General features: G+C 40.4%; 1 pseudogene; it reads right to left on the reverse strand.

The window, feature by feature from the left end:
* Positions 1–209: 209 nt before the first annotated feature.
* The window catches only part of LOC121461093, a 72534-nt pseudogene continuing 45845 nt past the window's right edge, over positions 210–26898 (reverse strand).

Consider the following 26898-nt stretch of genomic DNA (forward strand, 5'->3'; position numbering starts at 1 on the left):
ATTGTAGAGTTTAGCTCTGCTGTTGAAAATTGTTAAAATTAAGTATGACCACATACATTAGTAAAAATGAATGTATTTGAACTGAAAAATGTTTGAATTTGGCTAGGAATATTTCTTTCTGAATCTTTTTTTTTTTTGTGTGTGCAAGATTTTATTAAACGTCTGTACAGGACAACATCCAGCCTCCAGGTGCAGTTGCCAAGACCCTGTTAGGCTGTAGGGACTGGCTGGGGCATGGCAGGTGGCTCTGGCTTCCCGTCCTTCTGCTCTGAGATGGGGGTGGTGGGCAAGATTTCATCCTTTGGCTCCACAATGCTCACGTGATCCGGCAGAGGCTTCTTGGGGCCGATCTTACCACTTGGATCCCAGGGCAGCATGATCTTCACTTTGATGCCCAGCACACCCTGTCTGAGGAGCACATGGCGCACGGCAGTGTCGACGTAGTAGTTGACAGGGTCTCCACTGTGGATCATCAGACCATCCACGAACTTCATGGACTTGGCCCTCTGTCCTCGGAGCTACCCGGACACCGCAACCTCGCAGCCCTTGGCCCCACTCTCCATGATGAACCGAAGCACGCCATAGCAGGCCCTTCGCACAGCAAGCCCTCCCTGTTTGTAACGTAGAGACTCAGCCTGAGCAATGGCACACAGACCTCTTGTGGCCACTTTCTCTGCATAAAGCTCCACGCTGCCCTCAGGGAAGCCGAACCTCTTCTGGACCACTGCGGTCAGCTCTCTGATCCGGCAACCCTTCTCACCAAGAACATTCTGTGTTCTGGTGGCTAAAATAATGATTTCTGTTCTGGTTGGTGTGACTCGGACTTCAACCCCGGAGTAGCCATCTTCAGCCAGTTCCCGAGTGAGAAACTCATTCAGTTCGGCTTTGAAAATGCCATCGGCCACAAACTTCCTCTTCTTAGAAATCTGCACCGCCCTCTTTCTGAATCTTAATTTCCTTAAAGAGTATGATGTGAATTCCTTGGTCACTAATAAAGTTTTTACATCAAGATTTCAAAATCTGGGGGACTAAAAAAAAAAAAATGGCTCAGTGATTACTCTACTGTAACTCTAGCTCTGGCTCTGGGGAATCTGATGTCATCTTCTGGCCTTTGGAGACACCCATATATATGTAGTAGAGACTCATACTCATACACATACACACACACACACACACACACACACACACACATACACACACACACACACACACACACAGTTCTTCAAGGAAATTCAAGTATTTGCATACCATTTGCCCTCCATGACAGGCCAAGTAGGCTCTATGGGCTCTGGATTTAGATCATAAGGTCTGGCTTAAGTGGAGTAATATTGGAGCTCTATTCTCTTCTTTCCTTTGTAATCCTCCTTTTGCCTTCCTTGAAACCTCAAGTCTCAGTAGTACGTTGGCAAGAACTTAAACTCACCTTGATTTATATTCCAAACATAAATAATGTTTGTTTTCAGACTTCTAAGTTATAAAATTGAAGTATTAGAAAAAGACAGGTTACTTGCAAGGATTAAATTAATTTGTAACTATATATTAAATAGTTGTTGCTGAGTAAACCTCAGTCCCGGTAGCTCTCACATACAACCATTGTCTCCACACACAAAAGAAGAAATATATTTGATTCATTTCCTAGAAGAACGTAGAGATGCTAGCACCTAAGAAGATAATAACCCTTAATTGAGTTAAGATGCCTACTCGAAGAGGAAGTTTACTTTAAAGGCTGAATCCCGAGGCTGTCATCAGTTCCATGTGGGTCCACTTAGAAGTCTCTGAGTGAAGTACCGACACGCTTTTTGATCATTAATGGTGATCTTTTTGATCTTTTGGACTTTTTCTTGAACTAGGGATAACTCAAAGAATTTCCAGGAGAGAAATTTCACCGGTAAGGCTGGTATTCTCTAAAAGGCGAGGATGTCAACCAGGGTGAAGAGAAGTGGGAGGTATCTCTAGCAAACGGAGGGCCATTGGAAAATTGTGCAGAGGCAAGAGTCTTAACAAGGCATCTGCGCCTACAGTGAAAGCCAGGAGAATATAGGCCACGCCTACTTCCTAACAAGGCTCTCATTTCTTCTGCCAGAGTGGTTCCACCATGACACCATTAATGATTAAGTTCCGGTGAGCTTCCCTTCCTTTCCCTTCCTAAACACTGCTAGGAAAAAAAAGACCCCCCCAAACTGCCAAGTGAACCCTGAATTGTGGTGTCAATCAGCTGCCAGATTCCTTGATAGTCTGCCCCAGGACAATTTTGAACTCTGCCGGCTTGAAAGATTGCACCACCCACCTACTATTCCTGTGGTGACATCTCTCCCACAGTCATCCACAACTCACCAGAGGAAGGCTTCTCCTACCCCTCCCCTCCGCTCTGCCTCATCTTTAATTAAAATTCTATTTAATAAAATGTGTTCATGTTGTGGGCATTTGCACATTATTTGAAAAGATCCAAAAATTAAAAAAAAAATATATCTCCCTAGAGCTCAAATTTTAGGCCTTCAGAAAATATAATGGCATCCAACAGAAGAACCCAAAGAGAGGCCAATCTACAGATAAGCCCATTTTCACTTTCCTCGGTGGGTCCCTGTAACTTCATGATGAGGCTGATGGCAACAGAGGAGGACACTTTATTCAGAACTGAGACCGCAAAGTCAGGCTGGAGCTATGCCACCAGCAAGAGAACTACTTAGGAATTTTCTCCTAAAATTTTGGAATATTGGGAATTTATAAATGACTAGGAATGATAAAGTAGTCAAGAATTCAAATACGTATAGTTCAAGGAAATGCTTTTTTCTTTTCTCTATTCGTTTTTGGTTTTGTTTGTTTGTTTTGAGACAGGGTTTCTCTGTAGCTTTGAATCCTGTCCTGGAACTCACTATGAAGGCCAGACTGGCCTCCGTTCCCCCCCCCCCCCCCCCCCCCCCCCCGTGTCTGCACTCTGTGCGCTATTACTCAGTTACCGAGCTTCGGGCAAGGGGGTTGAAGGTTGAGAATACAGCCGCAGAGACAGACAGACACACGGACCTCCAAACGCTGGTTGAGAAAGCCCCAGCCAAACCCACCAGAAACCACTCTCCTGCCATCAGGAACTCCTGAAGGTCTCCTGCTCAGAGCAGCTGTAGGCACTCAGATCAGGGGAAAACAAGTTGTTTACAAGAAATTCAGGATCTGGGGTCTCACTGCTCCCAACAGAGATCCACCTTGGCTCTGCCGCCCAAGTGCTGTAATTAAAGGCATGTGCCATCATTGCCCAGCAGATTTTCAAACACAGAACTCAGAAGTCAAACAGGGGAAAAGGAGATAAATTTTAGGTGTAATAAGACTTGGGCACCAAAATATATACAGTGAGAAAAATCTGAAATTTGGGAAGTTGTTAATCAAGGAACATATGACAAGTGTCACAACTATTAATTTAGTTTTTATTCACATATCCAAGGAATTTAATAGTACATTATTTTTTTTCTCATGTAGCCTGCTTTGTTTGCTTTGTACAGAAAATACCAAAGCCCCACAGTGATATTTCAAATGGCGAATCAAATTCAGGACACTTTTCTAAATTTCAAAGAGACATATTCTTGACACACATACAGAGTTTTGTGAGAATTTGTCCCTGAGTGGGAAAGTACAGAAAGCAAAGATTGTCTTCTCGCTAGCTTCAACTATCAACTTAGGGTAAGAAGGGAGTTTCAACTGGGCAGGTTGTTCAGATGACTCTGACGTAGAGATATTTGTGGAGGGCTGTCTTGAATGTTAATTGATGCTTAAGGGTCCAGACCACCATGGGAGGCATCATCCCTGGGAAAATGGTCCTAGGCTGTATAAAATTGACACCCAAGGGATAAGCTATTTGATGATGCAGCTGCCTCTGAGCCATCCATGCGCTTAGAAGACCTCACCCATACTCCTATAAGTAACCCCAATAAACTAAAAATGAAGAGGGAAATGAGCTAAGTATGAGTCTGTGAGTCTACTATCAGCATTCCCAGGGTTTCTGTTCCAAAGTCCTGCGTGAGTTTCTGTCCCGATTTCCCTCGTTGAGGGAAACGAGGAACTGGGGCATAGAAGGGCAAGCCAAGTAAATATTTTCCTCCCTTAAGCTGTTCTTGGTCAGAGTATTTTATCACACAACGTAAACAATATTAGAACAGTAATTGGTACCAGAGAAGCAGGGTGTTGCTGTGATAGACTTGACCCCTGTGTCTTTTACGACTTGTACTACTTTTCTGCTGGAGAAATATAACAGCGTTTGGAAACTTTCGGCTGGAAAAGCCATTGAGTGTTATGGGAACAACTTGATGAGCTGTTCTCGTGGGAACTTAAAAGATAAGAATGATGCAAAAAATGCAGACAGTGGAAGCCTTGCTCATGACGTTGCAGAGGAAAGCAAAGGTTCTGTTGAGATGAGGAAGAGAGGCTATTTTAGCAAATGGTCTGTCTGTACCGATCATCTGGGGCTGAGAAATCCACTGATGACCACAATTCAGGGGAAAACATCATGCTTCACTGGGGCAATAGCAAATTACTTTTCCCAGAGTCACCACATAGTACTTGTGGTTCAAGGGAGCAAAGCTACATCTCGATATGTAAGAGTTATCGTTGTGATACTAGTTATGAAGAGATGACAGATACAAGATTGCGTGGTCAAGGAGAGTGGCTGATGGCTGGTATTGGAAGGCAGGGTCAATGTTCCTGAGGAGATACCATGAAAGGATATTGATGAAGTTGTGGTAGAAGCCTCAGGATATTGGTGATGCCAGGACAAGGTGATGCCTGCCTAAGATAGCGGCAGGTATTGACATGGTGTGGAAGGAAGTGAGGCCAAGGCCACAAGATAAACTAAGTGTGCTGGGGGTGGCAGAGCTGGCCAAGTGGGGCAATTCAAGCCTTTTGGAGCTCAGAAGATCATGAGTGTGTTCAAGATGCCAGGCATTGAGTGACAGGATTTTGATTTACATTGCTGGACTTAGGTTTTGATCCAATTATTTCTATATCTCAGTTCTTTCCTTTAGGAATAACAAAGCATGTTATTGATTTTTGATTTTATAGGATCCCACAGTTTGGACTTTTAAAGAGATCTTGGGCTTTTAAAACGTTGGAAAAAGTGTAAAGACTTTGAGACATCTAAAATACATTTTATGTTGCATAAATGAATTTATGTGAGATCTTGGAGACAAAGGATAAAAAGTGAAAGAAAGAAAGAAAGAAAGAAAGAAAAGAAAAGAAACTAAAAAAAATAAAAGTGATGTGTTGGTGTGCCAAGTTGACAAGGAGTGAAGACTCCAAGTTAGCTTTATGATACAGCACATAGTCACCTAACAAGAGAAATTCAACCACAGGCTTTCCCAGAGCATATTGGCCCGTGGCCATGTCTTTGAGGGTTGTCTTAATTGTTAAATGATGCAGGAGGGCTCAGACTGCTGAAGGCAGCTTTGCCTCCTAGGAAGGTGGTCCCAGGCCAGGCCGTACAAGAAAGCAATCAACATTCCTCCTTGGTTATTCCTTCAGTTTCTGCTTAAGTTTTTTTTGTCCTAACTTTCCCCAATGATGAATTGCTACCTGGAAGTGTCAAATAAAGTCAAATAAATCCTTTCCTCCCATAAGTTGCTTTTGGTCAATGTGTTTTATCAAGGCAACAGAAAAGCAACTAGAAGGGATAGATTTCCTTCTCATTTGGAAGCCTGTCCCCTGACATATGCTTTGGAACTTGTAAGGTTCTTTTATAAGCATTTTTAAAATCGAGATGATTAGCTTCACAACGTGGAGCTCAATACAAATCAAGCTATCTCTGTTCCCAAACAATGCTGCTTTCTGTAAGGCTTGCTTTGATCAACAACAGCTTCTCTGAAAGTTATTAGTCTAGAACCCCGTGGATTGCCTTTAGGGGCTGCTGGGCACTGTGCATCTGTCATTTTTCTTTGACAATCTGCAAGGTGTGAGGGCAGCATCTGTAGATACTGGATTAATAATGCTGCCCTGGTTTGTTTGAGAATCCCCAAGGTGGGATAGGAGGCTCAACACAGAGCTTGCATATGCTAAGCATACTGGCTAGAATTAAGCACCACATTTAAAAACCAAGACACAAAAAAGAGAATAGAGCATGTCCCTCATTTTCAATTGCGATGCAAATAGAACCGAGTGAGGCCTATTTGTTAAATTCTGTTTGGGTTGTTCTGAACCTAAAAGGCTCATCTCTAGGTAAAGAGTAGCTGTGGTGTTTGGTGTTTTGATACTTGAGTCTAGCAAAAAAAAAAAAAACATAATAACTATTTTATTTTTATATTCAACTGTTTATGTGCCAAATCAGCCAATATTTATTGAACATCTAGTATATGCTACAGTTGAAGCTGAGAATAAGATATACAGTTTTTCTACCCTCACAGAATCTCTATTCTGGTGGTTGAAACTGATGATTTTAATAAGTCAATATATAAATACATAAAATAATGCCATCAGTGAATAATAGTAACTTAGCTACCACAATGTCTGGCACCATTATCATGAGTGACAATGATAGATATTGTTCAGGATTGGTACTTTTGAACCAGTGCCCTTTGGTTAGAGACATTAACGAAATGAGGAAAAGGACCATGTAGATACCTAGGAAAAGAGAATCCTGGGAGTTTTTGATGCAGGAGTGATGTTTTTATTATCTATCTATCTATCTATCTATCTATCTATCTATCTATCTTCTATCTATCTCTCTATCTATCTATCTCCTATCTACCTATCTATCTCTCTATCTCTCTATCTATCTCTATCTATCTATCTATCTATCTTCTATCTATCTATCTATCTATCTATCTATCTATCTATCTATATCTGTCTATCTATCTATCATCTATCTATCTATCTATCTATCTATCTTCTATCTATCTATTTATCTATCTATATCTATCTATCTATCTCTATCTATCTATATCTATCTATCTATATCTATCTATCTATCTTCTATCTATCATCTATCTATCTCACATACACACAGAGAGAAACAGAGAGAGAGACAGAGAGGAGGGGTGATGTGGATGAAACTACATAGAAATGAGTGTAGACAGGAAAATGGGGAGTAATACCAGAGAGAAGAAATAGACATTTTAGGAAACACATATTCTTGGGTTTTGTTCTAATTGTAAGTAAGAAAGCAATAGAGTACATAAGAAGTGGGAAATAAGATCTGATTTATACCCATCAATATTATAAAGACAGATCAGGAGTGGAAACAGAAGGGTGAGGTGGCAATGTTGCTAACGAGAAAAGGCCTTGGTCCTGCTTGCTTCAACACTAGCTTACCAACCCCAGCTGCTCACACATGAAATGTTATGCAGAGAGATGCTTCTTTCTTCTCCAGGGTCTTAATCCTCGAGATCTTATAGCTGCTGAACTACCACTCTAACGGCTGCCTGAGATGTTTAATCACTTTATATTCAGTATAATTTGAACTACCAAAATTGCTCAAATCAAGTTCAGAAAAGAATAGAATCTAGCTTGTTTTGCTGAATATTTAGGGACATAGCCAGGAATATTTCTGATATGTTTTTGCCTAAACTTGCTGGTGCAAACTGGGTGAAAAAGACATCTGTGGTTTGAGCTGAATAGTGAGAGCCGACTTTATTTGTACAGTTGAAAATGTCTCAATCATGAGGTCAACACTTGAAACATCTTGATGAAGAAAAATTGGAGGGGCTTCCGTTTTCTAATTAGGACCTGATCTTGCATTTGGACACACACACGTCTCTATATATAATCTCTTGTTAAGTATATAAATGTCAATACCATTTAAACCTTTGTTTTATTGAATGCCTTCAGTTTAGCTGAGATTTGAGGTTCTGTTACTAAAGAAATGTAGGTGTTAGCCAGGTGGTGGTGGCGCATGCCTTTAATCCCAGCATTTGGGAGGCAGAGGCAGGTAGATCTCAGTAAATTTGAGGCCAGCCTGATCTACGAAGAAAGTTCTAAGACACCCAGGACTGTTACACAGAGAAACACTCTCTCAAGAAACCAAAACAAACAAACAAAAAAACCAAAAAAAAAAAAAAAAAAAAAAACCAATGTCCTCCTAAAGAATAGGAAAGAAAAACAGTAATTTGTAGGTGGTGGGAGTCTGTAGTAATTCTCATGCTGGCCCACTCTGATGTTCTTATGCGCCCTTCTCTATTCTCCGAAAACAAACAGATATCTTCTCTGAAGGTGACACACCAGTGATTGCTTCCAACTCGGCGTCTCAGATTTCCAGGTGAACCACAGTCCTCTTCAGGAGGAGAAGGTACAGTTCGTGGTCCAGCATATTGAAACTGAACAGCCTATTATGTTACCTTCCGTTCAGTGGTGTCCAACCCTTTTAATATATGTTTAGAAACACACACACACACCTGTAAAATGTCGTGCTTTATTTCATTTCTTAACTAAAATATTTGAGAATTTTATGCATGAATACTGTATTTACATGATTTTCATCTCAACCTCTCCCCTCTCCAAATCCTTCTACTCCCTTTCAAATTCATGACGTATCCTTTATTATTATATGTATACACTCATGTGCATATGAACAAATACAACCTACTGAGTCCATTTAGTATTGTTCATATATACATGCCTAGAGGCCTGATCATCTGGGATTGGATAACATATCAAGGGCTATGCTCATGGCTTCGCATTGTTCTGTGTTCATAACTTCTCTTGGCTGCATACAGCATATAAACCGTGAGTTGGACACAGCCAAAACCTCCATAACTGCAATTAAAACTTAGAAACAAATTCCTGTGTCTTCTCACACAGAAAAAGTGATGAGTACTTGTTGGGGAAGATTATTTTCAGGTGTGTGGCTTTTGTTTACGCTGCATTTGTTTAACTCTGTGAAACTGTGTTACTGTGCCTGTCTAAAACACCTGATGGTCCTAATAAAGAGAAGAACGGCCAATAGTGAGGTAGGAGCAAAGATAGGCAGGGCTAACAGGCAGAGAGTGTAAATAAAAGGAGAATGGTGACCGAGAAGAAAGAGGAGCAATAGAGGACAAGGAGAGGAGGACACCAAGGAGCCACCCTCTGAACTACACAGCACGTGGTGGAGAAAGAAGTAAAGTATACAGAAATAGAGAAAGATAAAAGTCCAGAGGCAAAAGGTAGATGGAATAATTTAAGGTAAGACAAGCTGGCCAGAAACAAGCTAAGGCCAGGCATTCATAACTAAGAATAAGCCTCCTTGTGTGATTTCTTTGGGAACTGGGTGGCGGGCACCCCTGGAAAAGAATAAAACATCACACAACCAAGTCCGAACAGGCATCCTAAGGACTCGTGTACATTAAGTAGGACTGCTGTAGCGAAGTACCACTAACAGAGACCTGTCAGCAACAGAACTAGATCTTCTTACAGTGCTGGAAGGTAAAAATCTGGGGCCAAGGTATTGATGTGCCATTTTCTTCTCATGCTCCTCTTGTTTGCTTGCAGGTGACCACCACACGTAGACCGCCTGCTCTTTCCTTTGGGTGCATCACCAGTGTCTCTGGCTTTTACATAAAGAATACAAGGCATTCTGAATGACTGCTTATCTAAGGGGCCCATGTATAAATACATATATATATATATATATATATATATATATATATATATATATTTTGCCTCTAGAGACCTGGGTCCCAAATATGGTCACTTTCTGAGGTGCCTAGGGATTAGGCCTCACCACAGGATTTTAAGGGAGATACATTCATTGTATGGTAGCTCTTTCATTTTGAAGTGGAGTAAACTCTTTCACAGTGCATCTGACCCCCCTCATTCTGCTGTCTTGGCAGACCTTTTTGTATTTCTCCTAGATGTCAGACCACAAGGAATAGCCAGCCAAGAAGACAAAGCAGTTTCCAAGGTACAAAATAGAAGGCGGCACAAGAAGGCACACACATACATAAATACACATGTGCAGGACATGTATACACATCTCAGTGATTTATTTTTGAAACCTAATTTGTATATTACTGAGAGTATTTTTGTATATGTACTAGAGTTTGAACTCGAGTGCAAACCTTCACTTTCATATATCTGTTTCTACTTGTATGACGTTCTCATACGTACAATACATTTTTAATCCTGTTCATGACTATGCATTACCTTCTCTGATATCCCCTCAAGGTAAAAGTAATTTGATGAAACATTTTTAAACAAATAAAATGAAGGCAAAGGCTCTGTGATGAATGAGTTGTCAATTTTTCATAAAGACAGGATCAGTATTGTTGTCTCTTCCTTTTTCCTTTGGCTACAGTATGGCTCCTAGGGCACTGGTACTGATCTTGTCATTGTTTGCATTTTGAAGAACAATTTGTTCATTGCAGAATTTTGTGCTAAATTTACTTAATGAAATACTTAAATTAAAATGTTACCCTAATTACTGATCCTGTGCTACCTTGATTTTTTTTTTAAATCAAGGTCAGTATCTCAATTCATTTATCCTGTCTGGCTGTTTATCCACAAGTTCTAGCCTTTGCTTCTGTGACTTCTTTCATTGCGTCTGAAGTGGACACGGGAGAGAATATCCTCCTTCGTGGTCAAATCTGCTACTTCAGGTTCAAAGACGTAAGATTTCAGTTACAGACACTTCAGGCTTTGGCAATCTGGATTTCCCCACTGGGCCTTTTCTCTAAGGTACCTGAGGCCTCAATCCATTAAGAAGAGATTTTTTTTATGAGAATAAAATATCCTTTTTAAGATATGTGCCAGAGTGCCCTCTCCTATTGTCTGGCAGAAAACACTGACTCACGCTGCCAGCTTGTCTCCTGAGGAGGTTGCTTCTTCAGAATCACCCAAGTGGAGAAACTATTAATTCCTCAGTTCTAAGACTCTAAAATCAGAACCCTTCTCCATGTCAAAAGGAAAAGAGAGAAAACTAATGCCTACATACACAGTACTGGTAATCTTTCAAAGAGCAAGACTTAGTAGTTCGTTTTATTTACCATTGTTATATATGGATATGAAAACGTACAACATGTTCTTCTAGCAGACCCAGAATGGACTCTGATTTTCAAGTTGTTGCTGGCTGAGATGTGGTAGACACAACCATGTCCCCCAACAAAGATATGCACGTGCCCTCCTGAAAACTGGGTGTACATTACCTCAGATGGCAAAGAGGAATTAAGGAAACGGATACAATCATGTGACTAATTAGCTGCTTTAACGATAGGAAACTAATCCTGGATACGGGACCATCTAGATGGCTGCATTATAAGCACATGTGTTTTTGAATATAAATGACGGAAGAGATTAAAGTGATTCGACATAAGACACATTTGATCTACTGTCCCTCTCTTTGAAGATGGAGGAAGAAGCCATAGTCTTAGACTATAGGAGGTCTCCAGAACTCATACGGACAAGGATGTAAGACGCCTCCTAGATCTAAAACAGAATCCAACCTTGTTCACACCTTTGCATTGTACCAGTATGTTCCAGTTTGTAATTTAGGTCTTTAGAATTGAAAAGTGATGAATTTGTATTGGTTTGTCTGATACTCACTCCTGGGGCAGTTTATGGGGCAAATGCAACAGACACATGAAACAAATGCAGTGTTTAATCTAATGTTTGATATTAGAATCCTGGTTTGAAAATTTTACAGACTTGCAACCCACTGTCCAACCACTGAGTCTGTGCTGTCTCTTTTCACTTGTGATATATTATTACTCAATTGATAAGTGCCAGATTTTGACCAATAAAACACACCTTCATGCTTCTATAAAGACTGAACAAATCTCACTTAAACAAGGTAGACCTTAACTTTTGACGAGAAATAGGATAGAGTTGATGTGGTTATTTTCTCTGGGTTCATAATTTGAAGTTTTCTCTCATTTTTTAGCTATCTTTAAGTATTATTCCCATCCCTGTGTAAGCCTTCATTATCATATTTCAGTTACTGAGATGAAGAAATTGTAATTGTAAGGCATACATCTTCTCTTTGGGGCATAACATGGAGGTTATGTGCATTGTTAAGGTATTACATTGGCCTGAGACCAGTCATATACAACACATAATGAATATTATGTTTGCCTTGTGCTGAACTAAAATTAATGTTCTATTACATGCAAAAAGTGAGAAGGAAATACTAATTCCCACTACACATTGGAGCTAATACTGCATTGTGCAAAAGAGAGATTGATTTCAACTTGTACTCTAAATAGGAAAAATTGCTCCACTGATTGATTTAAGAACACTTAGCATAGGCACGAGGTTACATGAGATCACCACAGAACCAGCAATTATGCAAGGGGAACAGAAGTGTAGCAGACACTCTCAAGTCAGAGCTGATCAGCAGGCATGAGAACATTGACAAGTAAGTGTAGAACATCAAGCAAAACTCTCTTGCAAGGACTCTGACCTGGTGAAAAGTTTTTACTCCTGGGAGTGGATATCCCCAAGACCAATCCAGAGACTTGTTCCCTAGCCACTGTTTCAAAGACTTAGTTAGCATCAAACTACCTTGTGAAGAGAAACCATAGACAATGCTAGAATCCACTGTGAATCATTTATAAATGATACCATTAAGCATAGAGCTTAAGTAATATATGGGTCTTTTTCCTAAGCATAATTTGGTGATTGTCAATCAATCCCTTTGTCATTTTCTTAGAATCTATATTTAGCATTCTCCCCGGTATGCTATCACACACAGTCACATGGAGTATTTAGAACAATCATATTCCACCCAGGATTCAGGAGGCCTAGAAGGGGAGGGGGACCCAGTGAGGCTGGTTCACTGTCAACCTCTAGATGTATCTCTTAGGGAACGTCACATTCATGAATCACTAAACAATTGCATCTGAGTACTTTAAATCATGATTTTTTTTTCAATCCACAGTTCTAACGTTTGTGCTAAACATGGTGATTATTTTATCACAATAATCCAGAAGCATCTCAGTATCGTAAGACATGGCGCTTTGGTCTTCCTCTAGATATTCCCCTTCTGTAGTCAATGGAGGAAGCTCTGATTCAGAGAGAACTGGGGGCTATCCAGGCTAAAGTCTGAGTTATTGACAGTCATGCCTGGAGTTTCAATGCTTTGGCTCCTTTCCCACTATTTTTTGAGTTATGTTTTCTTCTGGATTACGTCCAACCCCTCTTTTCTACCTTCAAATGATTTCCAAGTATTACATGTGTTTATTATCTTCTAAATATGACATTTTAAAGTCTGCAGGGTGGGTTGAGCTCTCAAGTATCTCCTGAAATAAGATTTCTGAAGAGCAGAAAATCCATGGGTTGTGGCTTTAGTTAGAATACACAGAAGATTGCTTCAAAATTGTTTGTGTTTATTTGTTTTTATAAATTATACCATTCTATAAACATTATTCTGAATTCTTTTCTTATTCTCTCAACAACGTGCCTTTATGTTCTATTTGTATCACAGATCTTAATCTCTCTTTTCAGTTAATGTATGATATTTCATAATTCCATAACTCAAGCACATCACATTTTTCTAATTGGACTAAGTCAGCCAATTCTCTTCCTTATACATCTCGTTTGTTTCCAATATTGATTTAAGCTAATTAAACTAAAGCATTTAATATCTGAGGTTTGAAAAACTACTAAAAATAGTTTTTAAAAAGGAAAGTGAATTATGACATAAGAAAAAAGAGGATTTGAATTTTTTAATTTTTCATTAAACTGTTCGGAGGCATAAAGTCATAGACCTGTGGACTCAAAAGAAATGCCCACAATTCTAAAGTATTCGCTCCTACTTTTATACAAGAACTAAGAGTTGTGAAGAATTTAACACCTTTACCATGTTACAAAATATTGATTGCTGGTTTTTTATTTTAAATTATTTCTGTCTCATGTTTCTGTCTCATTCCTTGTCATTTTTCAGGCGTCTTGCCTTGTGTTTGCCCCTTGACATGCTTTTTCCAAGAAATCTTCAAAGACCTAAGCTTCTGCCTTCCATTTGGGTGCACTCAGTACTACTAGTGTGTGATGCAAACCATTGCCCATGACCAAAAGGCTCCCCTATGGTAGTCCATATTTTTTTCAAGCATATTTTGTAGCATCAGTACAGCCTCAGGGTCTTCCTCAAGGTGGCAAAGGATGAGGACCATAATTTCCTTTCTTTTTTTTCTGGTTTGATACTTTTGTTTATTTTTTAATTTCATTGTACATTCCTACCACAGTTCTCACATCCCTACTTTTGGCTCCCAGCCTCTCCCCCAGTTCACCTCCATCCACTCCTACCAAAGTGCAAGGGAGTCAACAAAGTCTGGTACATTAAGTTGAGGCAGGACCAAGTCCCTCCCACCGCATCAAGGCTGAGCAAAGCATCCCACCATAGGGAATGGGTCCCAAATGCCAGCACATGCGCTAGGGATAGACCCTAGTCTCACTAACAGGGACCCCTCAGATAGACCAAGCTGCACAACTGTCTCCCACATGCAGAAGACCTAGTTTGGTCCCATGCAAGCTCCACAGCTGTCGGTTTAGAGTTCATGAGTTCTGAAGAGCTTTGGTTCAACTATCCCTGTCACGACCTTCACCTTCCTCCACCCTCTAGCAATATTAGGAGAGGGTGCCTGAACTGGCCTTCCCCTGTAGTCAGAGGAACATACTTCTCAACCTCTAGCTGAAACGGGGTTGTCTCAGGACCTGTGTACAAATATACAGAACTTCACTTTCCTCTCTAGTTCCTACACTTCTAAACTATGGCGTTTCAGCTCTAAACATTCTGACTCCTACCCACCCACTCACGTTTCACTTCTCTCTCTTTAACAACCTAATTGCCAAATCTGAAAATACTTCTCAAGTTATCGTCTCCTCTGGAAAGTCTTTGCTCTCATATTCTCAAGGGCTGGGATTTCTCTCACCACACTGTTGAAGACGGAGGTGTTTATACTACATGTCGTGATAGAAGATTTTCAAAATTGAAGTCAATATTTTATCATACGATCTCTTCAGTAAACGTTCAGCAATGCTAACATCACTTTTCCTTTCTCTTATTGAACATTTCCTTATTCCTACAAATATCAAAGACTGGTGCACAGATACATTCTTCAAGCTTCCTACTGTTTTACTGGATACACTTAAAATCTCCCAAGCATCTCAAATGGATCAGTGGGTGTTCTGGTCTCGGCTTTTCTCTAGCTGTGTTGGGGTAACATCAGCTATTGTGATGTTTTGAAAGAAACCTCAGGGGTTATTGGTCTTCAGACCTTTTTCTCCATCAAAATAACTGTCACTCAAATCACACTTGTAAGGAGAAGCTACTGGAATCCATGAGTGAAGTCAGAACTTTTTTCTATTTATAAAATATGTGAATCTAGTAATATTTCTTGAGTAACGTATAAGACTCTTTAAGATTGGATTTGATTAACATGAGGTTGCTACAAAATATTGTCAGAAAACGACAGCCAATGTCTTAATCCTTAAATATGAACCTAATGTATTTGATTATCCCACCAGTTTTTGTTGTAATTCATCTGACTATTATATTTAGCACAGTCTGCCTTTCACATATTACCATATGCTTTTCCCTCTATGTGGTATCAACACAGCTTTTTAAGTAAAAGAGAAATTGGCATATTAATCATCCCTAAAACAACAAATGCTTGTGTCTTTAAACCACAAGCACAATGCTCTATTTGTCGTTAAATTTGTTGATATCATTGATCTCACAATATCTTTCTACATACTGTGATTAGAATTTACAAAACTGATTTTTCAGATCTTCCAATAATGGAAAATTGATACATTCTGTAAATTATGGCACATCGAGGTTGTTGAGAACGAAGACTGGCGGAAGCAGGCTAGAGGGTTTGAAAGAGCAGAGGGGAAGGAGAATTTGAGACACAAATACCTTTGCTCGTGTTCCTTTCCTGACCTGAAACAAGTTCTCCTGCATTTCAGGCTTGCCTTTGACAGAGGCTCGCCCTAAACTTCCGACTCCCTTGCTGAGCTTATAGACAGGGATGCGTCGCCCTGCCTGCGATCCTAGTGACCGTCACATAGTGGGGCTGAAAGATGAACGGAGCCACATGTGCAGGCGCAGCCAAAAAAGGGTATCAGAAACAACGGGCAATGCAGAATAGCTGATGGAAGAAATGAATGACAGTAAAGACTCACTTCAGCATGAAAAATCACGAACAGTAGAAGAATTAAAAATGAAGAGTTACCAATGAGAATCATACACATGTATACTTTGGTGTAGCCACTTGTACTTTCAATACCATTTAATAATACAACGATACCTTTCCCAGCCAGAAAACCTTATTAGGGAGTGGAGAATGTGTCAATGGGATTGTTCACTGGCCAGACAAATGCGACAATTTCAATATCTACTAAGACCCCTGTAATGAAAAGATTGATTCCAGACTTTGGCAGAAAGCTGTCTGGCAAAAATAATAACGTTCCTTAGGGTTTGGCTTGAAACTCTCTACTACATCTCACCAGGCCAATTCCACACTTAGAAACAGATGCAAGCAAAAAGAGAGTCATTCTCAGGAGGGATTTTCTGTATTGGAAACACAGAGGGAGAATATGAAAATCAAAATTTAAGGACTCATCTTCGTTGGTAAACTCCCTCATGGAATGCATATTTTCTGAACACCTAATAAGTGCCAAATGTTGCTGTGAGTTAAAAAGAATAAAGAGCTTATTGATATTTAAAAAAATTACAGTGGATTTTTCCAGGAGTTGGCATAGCATGCCTATTGATTAAGTCTATCCATTGCCTTTTTTTTTTTGCAGTTTATTGGCCCATTTATTCTCATGTTGTCTATATTTTATACTGCCATGCCACGCAGCATTGAACAGCAGGGACAAGGACTGTATAGCCTTGAAAAATAAAAATGGTATTTATATTTGACTTTTATAAAAAATAGCTTGGTGATGCTAGATAAACTCAATTGTTATAATGAAGTTAAATCCAAGATCATTAAATTATCGGAGGAGGGCCCAGGAATATTAGTGGAAGCTTCAAAGAAGAGTTGACATGTGGCATTTGTTTTTATATTTAAAAGACAAAAAGGGGTTTCTGGATATTAAGAAATTAATGTAGTGCTTTGATAACTACAGGGATAAAAATAGTAAGAAAAAACAGGTAAACTTGGGAGTCTACCCTTTCTGTTCTGGTAGAAGCACAGGTTGGAGTGTGTGACCAACAACAGTAAAGTAAGGACAATAAGGCAACATCTGGTGTGGATGACCTTGTATTAAAGATTTCATAGTCTTCACCCCCAATCCTCTCTTCTCTCCACTCATCTTTTGCCTCCTGATTCTGCCCTTCCTTTATTCTTTCATGACAGTCTAGACAGGTAACCAAGACAAGCCTCCAATTAACAGTTTTCCCGTCTTTAGTCTCTAGAATGCTGAACTTACATGCCTGGACCACTACTTTAGCTTATAGTGAAAAGCTCTTACATGTGTACTCTGTGTGGAAAGATATTTCAGATTAATAGACTGCAGCGTTCACCTTCATTAAGTTCAACCTCTAATAGGAGACGCAAATGTTTAGTAACATTTAGACACACATGTTTAGCATAGGACATAATTATATATACCAGATACAATAATAATAGGTATCTTAGTCACTGTTCCATTGCTGTGAATTGACACCATGACCAAGACAACTGTTAGAAAAGAAAAGCATTTTGTGGGGGATTTGTTTACAGTGTTAGAGGTTTAGTCCGTGATTATCAAGGTGGAGATAAGCAGCTAGAGCTATATCCTGATCTGCTAGCCAAGAGGGAGGGAGATTCTGGGCTTGCCATGGATTTTGAAACCTCAAAACTCGTCCCTAGTGACACACTTCCTCCAACAAGGCCACACCTCTTAATCCTTTTAATCCTTCCAAATAGTGCTGCCCTGGTGACTAATCATTCAAATACGCACGCCTATTGGGGGCTTTCTTATTCAAATGACCACAATTGAGATTTTGTTTTCAATAAAAAAAAAATTGTATCTTATTGGAGGATCAGAAAATTAATTGATGCTAATAAAGCATCTTGAAAAGGAGCTGAAATTCTGGGGGATATCTGGAGTTATAAACAGAAATCAGGAGGGGAAAATTTAAAAAGAGAAATAAAGAAAGGACTGCTAATAGATTTAGGGTGTGGGCTGAAGAGATGGTTCAGCTGTTAAGAGTGCTGACTGTTTTTCCAAAGGTCCTGAGTTCAATTCCCAGCAAACATAGTGGCTCACAAACACCTGGAATGGGGTCTGGTGCCATCTTCTGGCCTGCAAGGATACTACAGGCAGAACACTGTATACATAATAAATAAATAACTCTTAGAGAGATTTGGGGCGTAAGAAAACCTAGTTTTGCTAAATAACAGAACATGTGCTCAAATCTTAGAACTAATATTTTACTGGGTAGACTAATTGTAGTGAAGGCGAGAGTATGAATTAAAAAGAATGAAGCAGAGAGAGAGAGAGGACATGCAAAACTGAAGGCTTCATTCCTAAACATATTATATAACCAGGACGGTAGACTACTTTAGGTTTTGGGCTATTATTTAGAGGGTCTACCAGTTCCTAAGCTGCATAACATGAGCTCCACTACCTAATAAGGTTTTCTGGCTGAGAAAAGGGAGAGATGACTATCTATTTGCCCTTGCTTTGTCCCGTTTGTTAAATCCCTCTTTGAGAATTACCATCTCTAAGTTCTCTTACTTCTTACCTCTTACTTCTGGGCTTGCCACTCAGCCCTTCTGGGATGGTCTGAGCCTCCACTTTTTCAGTCCCGTTAGATTGCATGCTCACCTATTTCTCCTTGCTAGTCAATATCCAAAGGAGACTTCCTCTGTTTGTAGTGGATGTGCAAGTACCCACTGCACAACTTGGCTTCATAATCTTAGGGATGGTTCAAATCATTGCAGGGGCCTTTCCAGACAGCAATCAGCTCAACAGAAATGGTCGCCTATAAACTGAGTGTAATACGGAGCACACTAAGTTATCTTCTATACTGTAGTGTAAACACAAGATAAGTTAGAACATCTGACGAGAGATACTGAGTTCTGTTAATTAGCATCACGTATTTAATTTATTAGCAAACAAAGGTTAGATAAAGACATTTCAGAAAGACGCCATCTGTTCAATGGCATGGCATACTGAGGTATGTTCGGGAGGGCACCTAATACAGCAACAGTGTACAGTGAGTTTATGGCAAATGCAAACAGAGGCAGCACTACTTTGGAACTAGAAAGAATTCTGATGAAAGGATTAACCTGCTTTGTTCTTTACATTGAAATGGGAAGGAAATAGTCTATACACTTTTAAATTAATTCCTTCCCTAGAATCCCACACAATTCTTCTTCCTCCTTGAATAAAGTTGAACAGATATATTTCGTTCCAGGAGACAAAAAGTCCACAGGACTGCCTATTCCTAAGCAGCGGGTGAGTTCTGCATGCTCATACACTTGATCATTCTTTATTTAAATGACCCATGTACAAAGGAACCCACTGAGTTCTTATTTTGTGATCTAGAATCTATGAAGGTGAAGACTACATCATCCATCTTGCATCAAAGAGGGAATGTTGAACTACGCAGATAGATGGGAGAAAAAGATGTAGCCTCTCCAGTGTGAATGGACTCCATCTACTTGAGTACCTGTCCTGGCCTAACCATGAAGGCCCTAAAGAAAAGCTCTGTCAGTCCAAGGAGTAGGCATACTAAACTCTAAACCCTAGTATCAGGAAGAAGAGGACATTTCTGACGGCCATTTGATATCAGGGAAAGAAATGGTTGCAGTCGTTCTTAAAGGCTCTTTTGCCATTCTTAGGGACAATTCTAATGATATATGGGCCCAGTTTAATTCTCTATTGAGAACAACACTATGCCATTAGTGAAGAAGAAAATATAATAGATATTTAAAACCATAGCTTTGATGGTCTGGTTGATTTCAACACATGATTTTTTTAATTGTGGCATTTTAAAATGATACAATTTAAAATTTAAAAAAAGAATCAATGCAATCCCAGCCTCTGATGCTAGAATTCTTGGATTCAAACCGTGTTCTTACTCTAACTAGCTAGCTTAAGTCATTTTTAAAAACATTTATATGAGAACTAGAATAGTTGTCTTTTAATAAGGCTGCTGAGAGGATTAAATAAAATAATATATGTAAATTCTTAGTGTAATTATTTTCAGAGCTTATCAATATTACTACAGGAAAGTAATCTCTTATTTGTAAGTCTTAAATCCCCAAATCCTGAAAAATCCAAAGTTGTTTTGCAAAGCATTTGGCGGCAAAACATCATCCGAGGCTATTTAGAGTCCTCTGTGTCACATGTAGGGATGCTAGCCTCGTCTTTATCCAGAGCTGTATGCATTCCACATGCTTCACTAGAAATGTGAGACTGTTTTATCATAGAGTGTGAGTCCAGGCAGATGGGCCTTGGTACCATATTTCTATTCCCAAACTCTGAATCACGAATTTCAGATGAACAGCATCCACTTGGATTAGAGATTTAAAGTGTCAGTACAGAGATTAACATGGATTGTTCCTCTCTCTTCAACAATTAAAACATATCGAAATTCTTAGGAAACTTTGAATTTCTCTCAAAACTCAGTTCAGTGGGGAAACTTTTGGTATCTGTGACTTTCTGTTTTGAGCTACAAGAAAAATCCTAGTAACCTCCCTACTTTGGCTGTGTTTGGAGCTACTGATGTGGGACAGGGGTACACATCTTTTTTTTTTTTTTTTTTTTTTTTTTTGGTTTTTCTAGACAGGGTTTCTCTGTGGTTTTGGAGCCTGTCCTGGGACTAGCTCTTGTAGACCAGGCTGGTCTCGAACTCACAGAGATCCGCCTGCCTCTGCCTCCCGAGTGCTGGGATTAAAGGCGTGCGCCACCACCGCCCGGCTGGTACACATCTTCTTACATCATGGATCAGTTTAGAAGGTGCTCTAGTAAGACTTGTACTCTTGGAAGCTGGCTTGGACTCAAACATGGAAAATTAGCAGTTCAGTGACAGTTCTGCACTGGAGGAAACCTGCTTCAAAATTTCCACTAAAAAATTTCTTTTTAAGCAGAGACTGTTTGTTCATTCCCAGTTGCTCAGACCCAAATAACGACACAGAAACTCTATTAATTATAACACTGTTGGGCCTATTAGCCCAGTCTTCTTATTAACTAACTCTTAAATTAAACCATTTCTATTAATCTGTGCATTACCACGAGGCTGTGGCCTACTGGTAAGTTTCCAGAGTGTCTATCTCCTTTGTCAGCTACATGGCATCTCTTTGACTCTGCTTACTTTCTCTGTATATCTCTTTAAGCCTGGCTGTATTCTACCCTGCCATAGGCTGAAGCGGCTTCTTTGTTATTTTCCTTTTTTCACAGTTTCTGCACAGTTTCTCTGTTTAGTTCCTTCACCTAGTTTAGGGGACTGCTTGGAATGCTAGGCAGCATCCTTGCTGGTTCTTGAAAGAGTTCTGTCCCAATGCTGAACCTCTTCCCATGTGTTTCTATCTGAAGGTGAGATATTCACAGAGACCAACCCAGAGCCAATTATTCTTTATCTTTTCAGACTTCATTCGTTGCTAGTATCTTCGGCCCAGAATGTTGCTGGCCAGATAGACATCTACAATTGCCTGACTTATCTCAGTTCTGGATTCTCAATCCATACTGCCTATGCCCTCATCACATTGATGCTCCTGAAGTCTTATATTTTTACTTCTGTACAAAATATGTGAGTTCAGTGTTAGCATCTCATCTTCCCTTGTATTCATTACTGCTGATTCTTCAGGCGAGGACAAAAAAAAAATGGATTGATCATTAAAAATAAGTGGAGCTAGACTAGAGGGAAGGCCACATGGCTTATCACTCAAAGATGTCTGAGTTAAACCTCACAGAATTTGATTTTGCTTTGTCTTTAGCTGTCCGGATTCATAATCCTTTATTTTATTCACTAGATTTATTACACTTAGTATTCTGAGCTCAGAACTTTTGTGAGACACGAAATAAGAAAATTGCAAAGCCCTTCAGGCCACAAGTCAGGAATTGTTTCAATTACTTCTTTTCTTGCTGAAACCCAGGATATAGGTCCTGATGAAGCCACATCAGCACTTTTTCTGTTTTCCTTACAGAACAAATTGCCAGCAGGATTCCTGTTTATGAGGCTAGGAATTGCTGGTACAAATTTCCCATAAGAGTTCTGATAGGAAGCCTTTCCCTGCTAAGGCAAAAGGCTCGCTGTGCTTCTGATTGTGGGCATACAGCCAGAATATGTTTGAGTTCCTCTAAGCCCATCGAGATACCCTTGCCCTCATCTGTACATTTGATTTGTTTGGAAGAATGTAGTTTATTTCTGTAATTATCTCAGAAGGGAGAAGTCAGTCTGTGTAATTATGCTGTTCATGCATAGTGAAGATTTCTCCAGTTTAGATGTCAGCAGGGTGCCCAAAGCAGGAGCTCAATGGTGAGTTGAAGTGTTGAGACCACAAGCAGCGAGGAGTGGAGGAGGACTCATAATGGTATGCCAAAACCCACTTCCATACTGATGAGCCCACCCGGGAGAGGCTGGGAAGGGCAGAAGCCACAAGGGCAATGGCCATCCTTCTTAGGCTAATTCCCTTTGACTAGAAAGATGAACGAGGAGTCTTCAAATGTGAGATAAAATGTTGAAACAGTGACATTCAGACCAAAGAAGTCTTCACAGGAAGCACACAACATAAAGGGATAACTGTAGTGCAAATGTACCCTTTAGTAGAGGATAGTGGATGGAGTTCCATGTCCATAAGTCAGACATTTTGGTGGTAGTGCACAGGGAAACACAGGAGATAGGGAAAGATGAGGCTCATATAGAATACATATCAAGTTCATTTAAGGATGAAATGGTACCTCATCAAGGACACGATAGACATGATGTAGTTAAACTGCAACAAAGTGACTGACAGATCTCTGTGGGAAATGGTACCATATCAACAGATGCAAAGTCTTCTGTTGACAATATGAACAGCTGGTGGCAAAAGGAAGCTTGTTCTGCCTTGATCAGAGGACCCGAATTTCAAGCCCATGTATACCCTTTATCTGTGGACAGTGTCTACTCAGTTCATGAGTCCATTGCCTAATCACAGGGTTTACCAAAAACAGAGACTGGTTGGTAGTGGATGTATTATCATGTACTAAGCATTTCTGCAATAGGCATTCCCTGGTGGACATTATTACTGAGAGATTAAAAGATCAACATGATTTATGACCACTTCCATTGGCACATCCACACGCTTCATTTACAGATGCCCTTGTCTCTGATCAAGTCTTGTTCCTTCTAATCCCCTTTTAAACTGGACAATCCTGTCAGGATTGCTCACCTCAGGGTAGTTCTCCATCTATGCAAAGATAGATATAAATTCTAATAACCACACTGCTTCCCATTTGGAGATTTCCCCTCATTAGTAGTCTTTAAGGCTAAATAGTGCTGTATTTAACAAGTAGTCTGTTTTCAGTTCAAATTAAAGAGAGAGCAATATCGCAGGTTTTTATTATACTTCCATCATTTACTCATAGGAAGCCCCCCCTCCTTGCTCTCCCACATAACTAAGGTCATAGAAACCATTTTGGTAAAAGTATCACTGTATTTTTTTATTTTTATTTATTTATTTTTTTAATTTATTTATTTATTAAGGATTTCTGCCTCCTCCCTGCAACCGCTTCCCATTTCCCTCCCCCTCCCCCAATCAAGTCCCCCTCCCTCATATGCTCAAAGAGCAATCAGGGTTCCCTGACCTGTGGGAAGCCCAAGGACTACCCACCTTTATCCAGGTCTCCTAAGGTGAGCATCCAAACTGCCTAGGCTCCCCCAAAGCCAGTACGTGCAGTAGGATCAAAAACCCACTGCGATTGTTCTTGAGTTCTCAGTATTCCTCATTGTCCGCTATGTTCAGCTAGTCTGGATTTATCCCATGCTTTTTCAGACCTAGGCCAGCTGGCCTTGGTGAGTTCCCAATAGAACATCCCCATTGTCTTAGTGTGTGGGTGCACCCCTCGTGGTCCTGAGTTCCTTGCTCGTGCTCCGTCTCCTTCTGCTCCTGATTTGGACCTTGAGATTTCTGTCCGGTGCTCCAACGTGGGTCTCTGTTTCTATCTCCATCCATCACCAGATGAAGGTTCTATGGTGATATGCAAGATATTCGTCAGTATTGCTATAGGATAGGGTCATTTCAGGTTCCCTATCCTCAGCTGCCCAAGGGACTAACTGGGAACATCACCATGGGCTCCTGGGACCACTCTAGGGTCAAGTCTCTTGCCAACCCTAAGGTAGCTCTCACACTGGAGCACTGGACTGAGCTCCCAAGGTCCCAATGAGGAGCAGAAGGAGGGAGAAGATGAGCAAGGAAGTCAGGACCACGAGGGGTGCACCCACCCACTGAGGCAGTGGGACTGATCTATTGGGAGCTCACCAAGGCCAGCTGGACTATGACTGAAAAAGCATGGGATAAAACTGGACTCTCTGAACATGGCGAACAATGAGGGCTGATGAGAAGTCAAGGACAATGGCACTGGGTTTTGATCCTACTTCATGTTCTGACTTTGTGGGAGCCTAGCCAGTTTGGATGTTCACCTTCCTAGACATGGACGGAGGGGGGCGGACCTTGGGCTTTCCACAGGGCAGGGAACCCTGACTGCTCTATGGACTGGAGAGGGAAAGGGAGAGGAGTTTGGGGGAGGGGGAGAAGGATGGGAAGAGGGGGAGGGAAATGGGAGGCTGGGAGGAGGTGGATACTTTTTCTCCTTTTCCCAATTAAAAAAAAATAAATAAAAAATAAAAAAAGAAATAATCTGAGATATGCCACTTCTACTCATTTTAAAGGATTGTAGATCACTTTCTATCACAAGCATGGCTGCCCGTTCATGGACACTATGTTGCAGGCAGTTAATCCCTATTAGTCTAGAACTAATGGTCTAGAACTATTGCAGAGCTTTCCCCCCTGTTTATCCTCTGGACCACATTCAAAATGATAGAGCTTTAAGATGCTAGATAGTCTAATTGGAAAAGTACTCTTAAATGCAGTTAGTAAGCAGTCTCCAAAATCCGCAATGGTACACAAGTGTTCTGGCTTTATTTTAATAATACTGGGTACAAGATGTGAAAATTTCTCAGCTTTAGAAGATGTTTCTCGCTCCTAACAACTTCACAAATATGGTAAACAGTGTATAGCTAGTATTTCACATTGTTAATCTCCATCCCCTTTGACATGTATTTAGTCTGACGGATCTAGAGCACATACTGATTCCTGTTCATCAGGTGTTACTACAGTCACATCATTAATGTTGTATGATGCATGAAATCTTTTAAAATTTTATTAATGTATGTGTGCACAACGAGTTTGTATGTGTGAGCACACATGTGGAGGTCAGAGGAGTTGGTTATCTTCTTTTACTCCTTTTCTTTTTCAAGAACTTTATACGTGAATTAAATAGCAGTTATAGGCCAGACATCTATTCATCTTCTAAGTATTTTGTGGCAAGGTCAATGTCACTCATCCTGAAATGTAGTGCTATCTAAGTGTCTTGGCCACACGGTGGATCCAATCTCTACAACGTGCTGTAATTTCTACTCACATTCCATTGGTCAAGGACACTAACCATGTTCTGTCCACTATGAAGAATATCTAATTGTACACTTAGAAATGGAAATCTGCATCTGCAAACTCAACATATGGTCTAAAGTACTGATGTAGTTCAGAATACACTGGAAAGAACATGGCTTTCACATCATCTGAAGTTCTAGGGTTCAGTTTGGGGAAGCTTGCTTCAGTATCAGATTAGACTGCATCGAGTTATGCTTAAAACTTTAGGTATTGCATTTTCCTCTCACACAGTTATTCCAGGACATAGACTGGAGAAACATTTCTTGGGTGTATATGTCATGGCATTATTATCGGGTCTGTCCTAAATGGAACCAAGCTGTCCTGCAATCACTGACCTCTGAATGTAGGGCGGACAAGATGACTTAGTGTGTAAAAACGACCTGCGGTGTAAGCCTGATGAGTCTGATCTCCTGAAGACACAATGAAAGGAGAGGACAGAATTCCCAAAACTGTCATCTGATGTGCACTGTGGTGTACATAAACCCACCCTTAAGTACGTACACACACACACACACACACACACACACACACACACACAGAGAGAGAGAGAGAGAGAGAGAGAGAGAGAGAGAGAGAGAGACAGAGAGAGACACAGAGAGAGAGAGACAGAGAGAGAGAGAGACAGAGAGAGACAGAGAGAGAGAGAGAGAGAGAGAGAGAGAGAGAGAGAGAGAGAATGATGATGATGTGATGATAAATGAACTTAAAAACAGCTTCTGGCTAATTAACAAGCATGTCTCTGGGGGAGGGGAGGGATGCATGGATCTTCCTGGGAAAGGGAAATAGAAAAGATTTTGCAGGTGTACTGGGAACAGGTGGGGATGGGAACAAGAAGGATTGGATGGGGAAGCAGAAACTGAAGGGAGAGAATACTGGGAGAGATGACTGGAATTTGGGGGGCCAATAGGGGCAATGTGGTAACCTAGTGAAGGGGAAACTTCCTGGAACCTTTGAGGGGGACCCTAGAGAAGACTCCTTATAAAGGAGGATGCAGAGTCTGAATTGGCCATTGTCTGTAACCAGGCAAGGCTTACAGTAGTGGGACTGGGATACCAACCCAGCCACAAAGTCTTTCACCTACAACCTATCCTGTCTATAGTGGCAATAGTGGCTCAGAGCTTGAGGGAATGGGCAACCAATAACTGGCCTGATTTGAAGTCCAAGCCACAAGAAGCCAATGCCCAACACTGCCTAAATGGTCAGGAACCAGAAGCTGCATGGTCCAGAAACATAGGCTAGAACCAAACAGGAATGGCAAAATTGAAAAAAAAAAGAAAGAAAGAAAAAGAAAAATGTCAATGAAACAATTTCTAAGTGATAATTCTGCTACATTCATAGATTGATAGGCCCAGCCAATCATCATCAG

The sequence above is a fragment of the Microtus oregoni genome, unplaced genomic scaffold (assembly GCF_018167655.1).
Source record: "Microtus oregoni isolate MIOR12 unplaced genomic scaffold, Mior012 000022F_ref0000154, whole genome shotgun sequence".
Lineage (NCBI taxonomy): Eukaryota > Metazoa > Chordata > Mammalia > Rodentia > Cricetidae > Microtus > Microtus oregoni.